Source organism: Schistocerca americana, chromosome 1 (assembly GCF_021461395.2).
Source record: "Schistocerca americana isolate TAMUIC-IGC-003095 chromosome 1, iqSchAmer2.1, whole genome shotgun sequence".
NCBI lineage: Eukaryota > Metazoa > Arthropoda > Insecta > Orthoptera > Acrididae > Schistocerca > Schistocerca americana.
This window is the reverse complement of record NC_060119.1, coordinates 345,106,438-345,121,110: the sequence shown is the minus strand read 5'-3', so window position 1 is coordinate 345,121,110 and position 14,673 is coordinate 345,106,438.

Below are 14,673 nucleotides of genomic sequence, written 5' to 3'. Positions count from 1 at the left end.
TACACCACGAAGATGACGCGCTACAGACGTGAAATTTAACCGACAGGAAGAACATGCTATGATATGCACATGATTAGCTTTTCAGAGCATTCACACAAGGTTGGCGCCGGTGGCAATACCTACAACATGCTGACATGAAGAAAGTTTCCAACCGATTTCTCATACACAAACAGTAGTTGACCGGCGTTGCCTTGTGAAACGTTGTTGTGATGCCTCGTGTAAGGAGGAGAAATGCGTACCATCACGTTTCCGACTTTGATAAAGGTCGGATTGTAGCCTATCGCGATTGCGGTTTATCGTATCGCGACATTGCTGCTCGCGTTGGTCTAGATCCAATGAGTGTTAGCAGAATATGGAATCGGTTGGTTCAGGAGGGTAATACGGAACACCGTGCTGGATCCCAACGGACTCGTACCACTAGCAGTCGAGATGACAGGCATATTATCCGCATGGCTGTAACAGATCGTGCAGCCACGTCTCGATCCCTCAGTCAACAGATGGGGACGTTTGCAAGACATCAACCATCTGCACGAACAGTTAGACGACTTTTGCAGCAGCATGGACTATCAGCTCGGAGACCATGGCTGCGGTTACCCTTGACGCTGCATCGACAGGAGCACCTGCGATGGTGTACTCGTCGACGAACCTGGGTGCACGAATGGCAAAACGTCATTTTTTCGGATGAATCCAGGTTCTGTGCGACATCGCGGTGAGCGCACATTGGAAGCGTGTATTCGTCATCGCCATACTGGCGTATCACCCGGCGTGATGGTATGGGGTGCCATTGGTTACACGTCTCGGTTACCTCTTGTTCATATTGACGGCACTTTGAACAGTGGACCTTATATTTCAGATGTGTTACGACCCGTGGCTCTACCCTTCATTCAATCCCTGCGAAACCCTACATTTCGGCAGGATAATGCACTACCGCATGTTGCAGCTCCTGTATGGGCCTTCCTGGATACCGAAAATGTTCGACTGCTGCACTGGCCAGCACATTCTCCAGATCTCTCACCAACTGAGAACGTCTGGTCAATGGTGGCCGAGCAACTGACTCGTCACAATACGCCAGTCACTACTCTTGATGAACTGTGGTATCGTGTTGAAGCTGCATGGGCAGCTATACCTGTACACGCCATCCAAGCTCTGTTTGACTCAATGCCCAGGCGTATCAAGGCCGTTATTACGGCCAGAGGGTGTTGTCCTGGGTACTGATTTCTCAGGATCTATGCATCCAAATTGCGTGAAAATGTAATCACATGTCAGTTCTAGTATAATATATTTGTCCAATGAATACTCGTTTATCATCTGCATTTCTTCTTGTTGTAGCAAATTTATTGGCCAGTAGTGTAGATGCGAGGATGACGGTGGCCCACCGCCCAAAGAAATGATATTTCCACTCTCAAAGGAATGATATTTCCACTCTCTTTTCCGATGCACGTCCCTCGTGTCCGGAAGATGTTCAGCCAGACCAACTTGTAAGTCACATGGGTAGTGGAATAAACAGCCAGCCCGTTGCTCTGCAGACTAGCGCTATCTGTGATGCTTGACTCGCTGGCCGGAAGACGGCCTCAACGTCACTCAGGCAAACGTGCCGCGCCCTCTTTATCCTAAAGATCGTTTTCCACGCGACGTGGCGCGAGCTATCGATCGCGCAACGGTTCTCCTGTAAGACGCCTACAGCGTCGCTGTGAAGGCGAAAAAACGGTATTTTGTCACGATATTCCTCATAAGGTCCTGAGAGACGGGGTGCAATGGCTACGCAGCGGTTTCACATTTGGGTGGATTGGAGTCCAGATCCAAGTAGGACAATCCAGATTTCCGTGTCCCACTGTCCCTAAAAAATTTTAGGTACGTGCCGGTGTACTGTCCCAAATAGTCTGTTACCTCCTCAGTCTCTAAACCTTATTCAACTGAGGTACTCTCTCAAATGAATGTAGCTGGCATCTGAGGTGTAGAGCGTAAAGCAGCGATGTTATCGCATGTAGCCACCACAGCATTACACTGATCCACTTTGCATGGGTACTGAAAACCGTGTCAAAGTTTTTTTTTTTTTTGGAAAATGATGCAAAAAGTCTGATAATCATATATGGTTTAAACCTCTATACTGTATCTACGTGTGTCGAAAATTTGCTCCTGGTTTTACTTAGATTTGTAGTTTTTTTATTATTTTTTTAACGGGTATAACTTATCACACCATATCTCGAAAGCTACGAAACTCACATGAATACTGTTTTATAGTTGATATCTCAAAAAACCTCATTTGGAAATAGATATTCCAAAAATGTGTATGAATTCCAAAGGGACCAAACTGCTGAGGTCATTGGTCCCTAGACTTACACACTACTTAAACTAGCTTAAACTAACTTATGCTATGAACAACACACACACCCATACGCGAGGGAGGACTCGAACCTCCGGCGGAAGAGGCCGCATAGTTTTTCCAAAGTTGAGATTCGTATTGCATTTAATATGCATAAATTTAAGAAGATGGCATCTTTTTGCAGATTTATACATAATTAACTCTTAACAAGCATGAAGCTCAAAGTCTTTATCTCCAACATATGTCTGCCAACATTATGAAATTCACTTTGAAAGCTGCGTGTCAACTGAATTTCGTTTTTCCCCCAAAAATGTTTTTGCTTTTTTTTCAATCACACTTTGTCTTGACAATGGTTTTTGAGTTTCTGATACAGTCAGCTTTGATTAGTAGAAATAATCTCTTTGAGCAATCACCTTGTGTCTCCACTGTTGCATTTCTTATCTTTGGAGGTCAATTTAGGCCTTCAGCCAATGAGAAACGTTCGCAGCCTTGGAACTACAAGTTGATATATTTCGAAGGCATGCGCCATATTCTATTCTAGACTGCATGAAGGTTTTTTCTGGAGTTGATGTGATTAAGGTCGTTTTTCTTTGATTTTGGAGGTAGTGTTGCTTTTTGTGTCGTCGGTGTAAGCCTTGTGAACAGGGACACCACATCAAAACTCAGAATGATGTGCCGGCCTGAGTGGCCGAGCTGTTCTAGGCGCTACGGTCGCAGGTTCGAATCCTGCCTCGGGCATGGGTGTGTGTGTTGTCCTTAGGTTAGTTAGGGTTCTAAGTTCTAGGGGACTGATGACCTCAGAAGTCCCATAGTGCTCAGAGCCAATCACAATGACGTCTGCATCACTGAGCCAAGACACTATCCTAGTTCGACAGTTTGACGACAGAATTAGAACATCTTCAGTGAGTGTTCACTGAGAATGGATATTTGACTACGAACATCTGCAGAGCGTTATTTCGCACCAGATGTCCTTGTACACCAGTAGAGGAACAAGAGGAAGAGACCAGGAAGGTAGCTTTTCTACTGTATACAGGCCTATCTCTGCGAAGATCGGCAGAATCCTGAAGAAACACAAATTGAACAGTGTGTTCTACCCGACCAACAAAATGAGGGCTGTTTAGAAAACCCAGTATTTACCACATACCTTGTGAATGCAGTATGTCTCACATCAGTTAAACCACCGGAACAGCGGACATAAGATGTAAGGAACACCAAAGAAATACTGGCTAGGGCAGGCCACAGTGCAGAATACTACATGGAGCATGAAACGCCACGGATTGTGCTAAGACCAGAATCGTGGCTTAGATCTCCAGATTCTGGGATAGTGTCATTACTAAATCAATTGACATCAAAGTGGAAGAAAGCCTACTCAATCGGCAAGCAGAATACCAACCCTGCACTACGAGGAACACTGGATTTGAACTGCTACAGAAACGCTGGAAAAAAGTTCGCAGCTGCAGTAATGAACGTCGGATAACTCTGCATATAAATGGCCGTGTCAGACCACCTATGGAGCGCCATGCGTGGCCACTGCTGTAGGAAACAGCCACAGCTACTGCTGACGGGAAATGGAACAACATCAACAACGTCTTCGCCGCAAGAGGCAACTGCAGCGGATAGGGATGGCGTAGAGAATGCCTCCAGCCTGCGGAAACTTGCCTCGCAGCTGCGGACCGAATCTGGAAAATTTCTAGTGTCTCCTGTTTGTCCCTCCTTCGACTATTTGGGTAATTTTATTGTACATTGTAAGGCCCCTGAAATAAACGTTGCACCAATGTCCTATACCAACGACTCACTGAGAACTAGCGAGCGCAGCGCTTTACACTGTGGCAGCTAAGACCTATACGGCTCCCCCGGCTGTGTTGGTGGTAGCAGCAGTACACTTCATATCGGACTATAGTTCGAGGTATGCGCAGTAACTGCTGCATTGAGTATAAAAGCGTGCGCAGTTGTAGATATCCCACATAATAATTACCCTGTAGTTAAAAATTAAAGTATAATATCCATCTTATTGTCTGCTTGTCGTCAAAGCAGAAGTCTGTTTCGGCCCTTACTTTGTGGCTACGATCGCCTTAGCTGAACGCAAACACCTGCACCTAGTAACCATGTGTTGCTGCGACTGTATCCTTAGCGCAGACTATGCAGCGCCTTCTGGATGACAGCGTTAGTCATTGCATATCTGAGAGGTGCGAGTTCAAATTTCTGCTGCCTTTAGTTAACTCTTTTCCATTTTGTTGTGACCCAATGACTACATAATGAGTACATCGGAGTAAAGATTAGTTACATTGTTTTACTAAAAGAATACCGTGGACATAATGTCACAAAAAGTGAAACAAAGTGATTTCCATTATTGCGAGAAACAAAATTGAAATCGTCCATTTGGAAGAGATTTGGTTACGTATTTAATGATAAGGGGAAAATCACAGATACAGTGACTTGTTCTGTAGGTAAAAAAGTTTATTGTTACACTGGACAAAAATCTATGACTTCAAAAGTATTAAAAACATACTTATGAAGCTGGAGAAAGTAGTGTAATTAAGTTTTTAAATACTGAGAGAGACGTAAAGTTCCTGAAGTGGCACCGAATTTGAATGTAGCCACGACAAAAAAATCATGTCTTGCCAGCAAAAACATTTTACCTTTCTAAACTGCATTTGGAACTGGACTTCTCGAGAGTGCACAGTTCCTCATTGCCGTGTAGTGAGTTCCAAGGAATTGCTACCGTACCCAAACACCATAGCGCGAAATTTAAGGGAAACTGCCGATCGTCTGCGATAAGCTGTTTTGAGAGAGATGAGAAATGGTTTAGTGATGTAGGTGCGGCAATAACAAGTCAATCTATGGTGAGATTCATTTTGCAAAAAAAGAAAAAAAAAACCTTGATGATCGAGTGTTGCGCACCAGAGAATTCGAGAGTGAGTTTAAAAAACTGGAGAAAATATTAAACATAAACTGATAAAGGTACCACAGTCTATCGAATTATGCAGCACTGTACAAAAGGTCGTTTTTCCCACCGACGCCGGCCGAAGTGGCCGTGCGGTTAAAGGCACTGCAGTCTGGAACCGCAAGACCGCTACCGTCGCAGGTTCGAATCCTGCCTCGGGCATGGATGTTTGTGATGTCCTTAGGTTAGTTATGTTTAATTAGTTCTAAGTTCTAGGGGACTAATGACCTCAGCAGTTGAGTCCCATAGTGCTCAGAGCCATTTGAACCATTTTTTTTCCCACCGACAAAGGTCCAACAATTGTAGCAGCACTTCGTCGTGTAAGGGTGACTGTTACTCAGTACTGGGCTCAAGCGCACGACTAGAGGCGATATCATTGATGACGGAAATGGATATGAGGGTTTGGCGTCAATGTCAGGGAGGCCCTTTGCGGGGCAGGTCCGACAGTCTTGGTGCAGGTCTTAACACGATTCGACGCCACAATGGGCGACCTGCGCGCCGGATGGGGATGGGGGATGAAATTATGATGAAGACAGCAACTCACCCAGTCCCTGAGCGAAGAAAATCCCCGACCCAGTCGGAAATCGAAAGGCAATTCGTCACACTGACCACTCAGCTATCGGGGCGGACATCATTGATGATAGGAGCAATTAACAGCGGTTAATGAATTCTTGTCGAGTTAACACAATTTTTTGTTAAGATTTGGCCTTCAGAATCGCCTGCAGATCTCACTGAAAGGTGATGTGCACACATGGTGGAAGAGCAAACTAGACAGTCCCTTCTGCCCTCACCCCCACCTCTTCGCCCTCTGGTTGGAAAGCCCATTAGTCCCTTTTGCATTCATGTATTCATTTATTTTCCTTTTCGTAATTCAACATGTAAATAATTTACCATTTTATTTCTGTTATAGAATACGAGGCCCGAATCGGTGGTTGAGCTCACAGTACCTGCATATCTGGGGACTTTCATCGCTGAGGGGATGGATTTCTTTTGTCAGTACTACGTTTCGTCGGCTGTAAGTAGTAGCGCGAGTGTGGCCTTCCCGGAAAGAAGCGAGGACAATACACGAAAGCGACAAACGACCTGACAGTCACAATGAGTCTTCATGTCGCCGCTTCGTTGCCCCGACCAAATCATTTTACAGCATGCTGTCTATGTTACTGGATGCTTTGTATTGTTTCCGCACGGCAGACTGCAGGGTTGCAGTGCCGGCATTGCTTGGTATCTTAGAAGTCACAGAAATTGCACTTTGGGCCTGTGGGACCCCTGCTGGAATGGCACTACACGTGGACCGGCAAATTTAAATGTCTGGTAATGGCACCCCCGCCTGAGCTATCACGCACACTAACTGCCGTTCCCCAAGGTAGTGTTATAGGGCCTTTGCTGTTCCTTATCTATATAAACGATTTGGGAGACAATTTGAGCAGCCGTCTTAGGTTGTTTGCAGATGACGCTGTCGTTTATCGACTAATAAAGTCATCAGAAGGTCAAAACAAACTGCAATATGATTTGTAAGAAATATCGGAATGGTGCGAAAAGTGGCAGTTGACCTTAAATAACGAAAATTGTGAGGTCATCCACATGAATGCTAAAAGGAACGCGTTAAACTTCGGTTACACGATATATCAGTCTAATCTAAAAGCCATAAATTAAACTAAATACGTAGGTATTACAATTACGAACAATTTAAATCGGATGGAACACATAGAAAATGTTGTGGGGAAGGCTAACCAAAGACTGCGCTTCATTGGCAGGACACTTAGAAAATGTAACAGACCTAGTAGGAGACTGCCTGTACACTACGCTTGTCCATCCCCGTTTAGAATACTGTTGCGCGGTGTGGGTTCCTTACCAGATAGGACTGACTGAGTACATCGAAAAACTTCAAAGAAAGGCAGTACGTTTTGTATTATCGCGAAATATGGGAGAGAGTGCGACAGAAATGATACTGGATTTGGGATGGACATAATTAAAAGAAAGGCGTTTTTCGTTGCGATGGAATCTTCTCACGAAATTCCAATCACCAACTTTCTCCTCCGAATGCGAAAATATTTTGTTGACACCGACTTACATAGGGAGGAACGATCACAAAGATAAAATAAGGGAAATCAGAGCTCCTAAGGAAAGATATAGGTGTTCATTCTTTCCTCGCGTTATACGAGATTGGATTAATAGAGAATTGTGAAGGTGGTTCGATGAACCCTCTGCCAGGCACTTAAATGTGATTTGCAGAGTATCCACGTAGATGTAGATGAACCTGGCGGGGCCTATGGTTGGTGAGTGGACTGTGACATCTGTCTACACTGAAAGTCACCTTTTGCATCTGGCGGGATACCTTCGGATTGGTGCAGGGTGTTTTCCGTTTTTGTAGTGGGAGCAGAGGAGCGTCTGTTTGGTGGTTGTGATTGGTGCGAGCTTTGTTGCTGTGTGAGGAGTGCCAATTTTCGAGAGCAACGGGATCAGTGTCCCTCGTGGGTCGAAAATTAACTTTTATCGCAGCCGCGAATTAATCGTGCTCCACTCCGGAGTTAAGCAGATGGGACGCGGGCACCTGACGGCTCTTGCATCTTCGACATCGTCACAGTTCGCATGTTGACTTTCCATCATACATCTGCGGCTTAGGTGAAATGCCACAGCATTGGCAGACGGGGAATTCTGAGCTACGTTACCACCACTTGGTACCTTGTCGTCATCTGCTGCAGTCATAGACAGAGCATCTCCGTTTGCACGCACAGCCTCGTCTTTTCTATGTGTGGTCAATCACCACTATGAGTTAGGCAAATGCTACGTTGCGACCAACGCTCCTCCACTAAGAGTAGAGTTCACAGCACGTTTGCTGTATTCAAACTAGGAATACAACCGTGTATTGTCAGCAGTCCATCAACAATTCTTGCTCCTGTTCGTGATTTTTGTACAATCTGCCATTCTAATATTCTGTCTCAAGATCCATGTTTTAATTTTTCGTCGCAGAAATAAATCTGTTTGTTACAGGTTAGCAAATTGTCTTCTTGGTTAGTGATTATACACTCCTGGAAATTGAAATAAGAACACCGTGAATTCATTGTCCCAGGAAGGGGAAACTTTATTGACACATTCCTGGGGTCAGATACATCACATGATCACACTGACAGAACCACAGGCACATAGACACAGGCAACAGAGCATGCACAATGTCGGCACTAGTACAGTGTATATCCACCTTTCGCAGCAATGCAGGCTGCTATTCTCCCATGGAGACGATCGTAGAGATGCTGGATGTAGTCCTGTGGAACGGCTTGCCATGCCATTTCCACCTGGCGCCTCAGTTGGACCAGCGTTCGTGCTGGACGTGCAGACCGCGTGAGACGACGCTTCATCCAGTCCCAAACATGCTCAATGGGGGACAGATCCGGAGATCTTGCCGGTCTAGGAATGGTAGAACGATGGGTTCGACGACGGTTTGGATGTACCGTGCACTATTCAGTGTCCCCTCGACGATCACCAGTGGTGTACGGCCAGTGTAGGAGATCGCTCCCCACACCATGATGCCGGGTGTTGGCCCTGTGTGCCTCGGTCGTATGCAGTCCTGATTGTGGCGCTCACCTGCACGGCGCCAAACACGCATACGACCATCATTGGCACCAAGGCAGAAGCGACTCTCATCGCTGAAGACGACACGTCTCCATTCGTCCCTCCATTCACGCCTGTCGCGACACCACTGGAGGCGGGCTGCACGATGTTGGGGCGTGAGCGGAAGACGGCCTAACGGTGTGCGGGACCGTAGCCCAGCTTCATGGAGACGGTTGCGAATGGTCCTCGCCGATACCCCAGGAGCAACAGTGTCCCTAATTTGCTGGGAAGTGGCGGTGCGGTCCCCTACGGCACTGCGTAGGATCCTACGGTCTTGGCGTGCATCCGTGCGTCGCTGCGGTCCGGTCCCAGGTCGACGGGCACGTGCACCTTCCGCCGACCACTGGCGACAACATCGATGTACTGTGGAGACCTCACGCCCCACGTGTTGAGCAATTCGGCGGTACGTCCACCCGGCCTCCCGCATGCCCACTATACGCCCTCGCTCAAAGTCCGTCAACTGCACATACGGTTCACGTCCACGCTGTCGCGGCATGCTACTACCAGTGTTAAAGACTGCGATGGAGCTCCGTATGCCACGGCAAACTGGCTGACACTGACGGCGGCGGTGCACAAATGCTGCGCAGCTAGCGCCATTCGACGGCCAACACCGCGGTTCCTGGTGTGTCCGCTGTGCCGTGCGTGTGATCATCGCTTGTACAGCCCTCTCGCAGTGTCCGGAGCAAATATGGTGGGTCTGACACACCGGTGTCAATGTGTTCTTTTTTCCATTTCCAGGAGTGTAACTTAACTTCCTTTCCCAGCTCTCGTATTTAGGCTGGATTATCACATAATTTCCTTAGCAATTGTATTCATGAGAAATTAGCCATCTCATTAGTACACCTACAAGAGCCAAAATAAATTAGCGTTCGGTAACCCTTGCGCCACAGTATCAATGTGGATCCTTTTGAGAGTGGTGTACATCAAAATTCTTCCCTTTTCATGCTGGCGAATGTAAATCAGTCAGCCTTAAAAAGGACCCAGCATAAGCTAGCTACAATACTGGTGATCCTTGCCCTAGGATGGAACTCCTCTCGGTATCTTCTAATACCTGTTACATTTAATCACACTTAGGAGTTTTGTCTTTCCTTTTAGTTTTGCGGTTGTATTTTAGAGCTGGCAGGTATTTTTTATTATCTCTTCGTCTAACCCATAAACCTTCATCCCATTCTACCTTTCCAGCATGTTGTTGATTTTTGTTTGTGTCTTGGTATTGTGAGCTCTGAACCACATCCATGAATTTGGACATCGGCGTTGTTATCACCGTTGCTAACATTTGTTGTTGGAGGGGTGTAATTGAGTGTTAGTGCTTAGTACGTGTAGTGTGGAAGCTGTTCAGGTAAAATTCCTTGCAATTTTTTTCCCTGTCTTGAGATGCCAGAGATTCCAGTAATGCATGAATGCTAACAAGAAATAGAACAAGGCTGCTGCAAAGACCAGGCCAAGCAGAACCTTGCAGCAACATGGAACACATAAATGACGTAGACGAGGACATTTCTGGGGACGAATGGGCGTTCTTTCCCACCGGCCAGTCTGGAACTTGTTATAACCATAGCCTTTCAGTAGCAATCGATGATGACGATCGGCCTGCAACAAAAGAGAGGTGGCCCACCATGACGACGATAGTAGGCATGGTGAAGGTATCGTTAGAATCAAAAATCTAGAAAAAGAGACAGAAGGTAGATCAACAATACGACTTCAGTGCACTCGCGAATCGCGGGTCGTATCACCAATTACAGGCACGCTTCATGAACGGCAGCCTGATCCAGTGCTCGCCCATCTCGCTCAGCTAAGGAAGCAGATTGGGGAAGCCGAAAAGACACGTAATCATGACGCAGATGAATCAGAAAAGAAACAGCTGGGTGAGATGAAACAATTAATGAAGGAAAACACCTACTGCAGTGATGAGTTCGGGGAGAAAGTTGCATAAGTACGAAAAGTTAGTGCACTGGTAAAGAAAGAAGCACGTCTCGCGCAGAATAGAAGCAGCAAGGCTAAGAAAATTGCTGTTTTGGCAGAAAGTGGCGCAAATCTGTAGAGGTTCACGGCAGACAAGTGCTTCAAAGCCTTGCCACGTGGACAGAGAGGGTGAGTTCGACAGCCACAGGAGGTATGAGATGTCCCGTCACGTGGAATAAACACATATGACGGACTCAGTAAAAAGTACAAGCGCGAGGAACGAACCGACATTTGAGCAGAAACATTTTCTCTCAATATTTAAGTTTCAAAACTTTAGAGAGAATAGCAACAAGCTCAATCCTCAAATTTGAACAGGGCATTTCATGTCCTATCAACACAAAGCTTGAGTTTATCTGTGGGCACATAGAAGCGTCGGCCGCAGAAAGTATAAGGGACCTCGCAGTACATTGCAGAACTTTCGAAGAATTTAAAGAAGCATTTCTCGGTACCTACTGGAGATGAGAAAAGCAAAACCGTATTAAACAAGAGGTTTTGGTGTAGCCAGAACTCGAACCAAGGGATCGGTTAAGATATTCGAGGCTCTCATCAAAAATAATCAGTTCCTGGATATGCCACATAGCCCATATGAGATAATCCGTCTCTGTTTCTACATTTACATCTACATCTACAAACATACTCCGCAATCCACCATACGGTGCGTGGCGGAGGGTACCTCGTACCACAACTAGCATCTTCTCTCCCTGTTTCACTCCCAAACAGAACGAGGGAAAACTGACTGCCTATATGCCTCTGTACGAGCCCTAATCCCTCTTATCTTATCTTTGTGGTCTTTCCGCGAAATGTAAGTTGGCCGCAGTAAAATTGTACTGCAGTCAGCCTCAAATGCTGGTTCTCTAAATTTCCTCAGTAGCGATTCACGAAAAGAACGCCTCCTTTCCTCTAGAGACTCCCACCCGAGTTCCTGATGCGTTTCCGTAACACTCGCCTGATGATCAAACCTACCAGTAACAAATCTAGCAGCCCGCCTCTGAATTGCTTCCATGTCCTCCCTCAATCCGACCTGATAGGGATCCCAAACACTCGAGCAGTACTCAAGGATAGGTCGTATTAGTGTTTTATAAGCGGTCTCCTTTACAGATGAACCAAAACACTCGAGCAGTACTCAAGGATAGGTCGTATTAGTGTTTTATAAGCGGTCTCCTTTACAGATGAACCACGTCTCCCCAAAATTCTAGCAATGAACCGAAGACGACTATCCGCTTTCCCCACAACTGCCATTACATGCTTGTCCCACCTTAATCGCTCCGCAATGTTACGCCCAAATACTTAATCGACGTGACTATGTCAAGCGCTACACTATTAATGGAGTATTCAAACATTACAGGATTCTTTTTCCTACTCATCTGCATTAATTTACATTTATCTACATTCAGAGTTAGCTGCCATTCCTTACACCAATCACAAATCCTGTTTAAGTCATCTTGTATCCTATGTAACAGCTCTGGTACTAAATGTAACTGGGTTTTCTCTTTTGATGCTGTCAATTGTCAGAATGAGCATTCTAAAGGATTCTGTCAGGGTGAAAATACTAAATTAATCAATTTTTCTCTCTTAACAACATGGGGGCAGGGTGGGTTCTTCATTGTCTCGGGTATGAGGTAGAATGAAACAGCATTTTTACATAAGATAACTTTTATTGAAGATTTGTACAACTGTTTCCTTACTCGATGTTCTGGCTCGGAGAACAGCAGCTGTGTCGTTTGCGAAGCCTTCTGCTGCGACAGCGGCGGCGTCTGATTACGCGTGGCAGTGTGTATCTCGTGTCGCTGTCTCGCCCAGCTGAATGGAGATGCGCAGCGCGAGGTGGCCCGTTTAATTATTGCGAGCGAAGTCGTGCATCGGATGTGGCGTCCCAGTGTTTCTCTTCTCAAGCGGCCGCGTATGTTGTGCGTCGGCCAGCGGAGCGGCGCGACGGGGGAAGGCCAGTGTCCCGGACTCGAACAACGGACTCCCGTTTGCCAGTCTTCGGCTGTCAGATCTTCATCCCAGCTCACAGGTGACTGCTGATGTGAGGCCGTCTCCTTCCCGTCCTCACGAGTCACCCGGGTACGTAAAAATCAGACTTCAAATACCTTTTAACTTCTGTCTTCTGGCGCCGAGGCTGCTGCTTGCTATTCCATTACAGCGGCGGACTTGGTGCGTCTGTGCGTGATGTAGGCTCTTCTTGCATGACGGTCTTCAGCACCGAAACTGACGGAAAACTACTGCTACTCTTCTCTTCTTCCTTCGTCTGTCAGGCTCACTGCATCTCGTGTATTTATTCACTTCGGTTTACTGGAGGTGAACGACTTCACGGTCATTGCCGCTTCTGTCACGTTGAAAAGCTTCTCGAAGAATCTTCTTAACGTCGGTCATTGGCTCTTGGAATGTAGGCGAGGGCCTTTGCTCACATGTGACAACTGAGAAACACGTGAGCCGCTCGGGCGATGCCATGACGGCTGAATCGACAGCGTCCGCTTATGTGGAACTTATTGACTTCATGATCATTGTCTCTTCTGCTCTGCTGTTCTGCCCGCTGTTTGCCAGTCTGTAACTCTCTAAACTAAATCAAGTTTTTTATTTATATTCTAATTTCTACTTCACTTTGATTTCACTAATTTATTTACTTAAGTACCACTCAACACCTACTACAGTCACTCAACGATGACACCTTCCCGTACACCATAGCATCATCAGCAAACAGCCGCACATTGCTATCCACCCTATCCAAAAGATCATTTATGTAGATAGAAAACAGCAGCGGACCTACCACACTTCCCTGGGGCACTCCAGATGATACCCTCACCTCCGATGAACACTCACCATCGAGGACAACGTACTGGGTTCTATTACTTAAGAAGTCTTTGAGCCACTCACATACTTTGGAACCAATCCCATGTGCTCGTAGCTTAGTTAGGAGTCTGCAGTGGGGCACCGAGCCAAACGCTTTCCGGAAGTCAAGGAATATGGCATCCGTCTGATACCCTTCATCCATGGTTCACAAGATATCATGTGTTTCTCTAAGCTCCCGCTGAGTACCATAAGATGCTCGTGGGAAGGTCCAGAGAATGTATAGAGTCCTTTAACAGTTTGCTCTATGAGTTAGTATTGATATATGAGAAACAGGGGACACATGGTAACAGAAGAAACAATGAGGGCAACAGTCAGCAACCCCATAAGAATAATGAGAGACCGACCAAAATGACCAAAATGCCAAGAATGAGGTGAGAGCAACTCCACCCGTCATCAGAAATTTGGGTAACTAAGGATTTTTTTGCAACCTGTGTCCTCAATTACTTGCTGGAAGTATTCCAATCTCTGTCTTCCTCTGCAGTTATTGCCTTCTACAACTCCTTCTCGTGACATGGAAGTTATTCCCTGATGTCTTAACAGATGTCCTGTCATCCCGTTTCTTTTCATTGTCAGTGTTTTCCACATATTCCTTTCTACACCGTTTCTGCAAAGCATCTCCCCATTCGTCACCTTATTAGTCTACCTGAATTTTCAACATTCGTGTATAGCACCACATCTCAAATGTTTCGATTCTCTTCTGTTCCGGTTTCCCAACAGCCCATGTTTCACTACTATGCTATACTGCGATTCCAAATGTAATTTCTCAGAAATTTCTTCCTCAAATTAAGACCCACGTTTGATACTAGTAGACTTCTCTTGGCCAGGAATGTCCTTTTATCTAGTGTTAGTCTGCTTCTGAAGTCCTCCTTGCTCACCCCGTCACTGGTTATTTTGCTGCCAAGGTAGTAGAATTCCTCAACTGCATCTACTTCATGACCATCAGTCCTGATGTTAACTTTCCTGCTGTTCTCCTTTCTAGCTACTT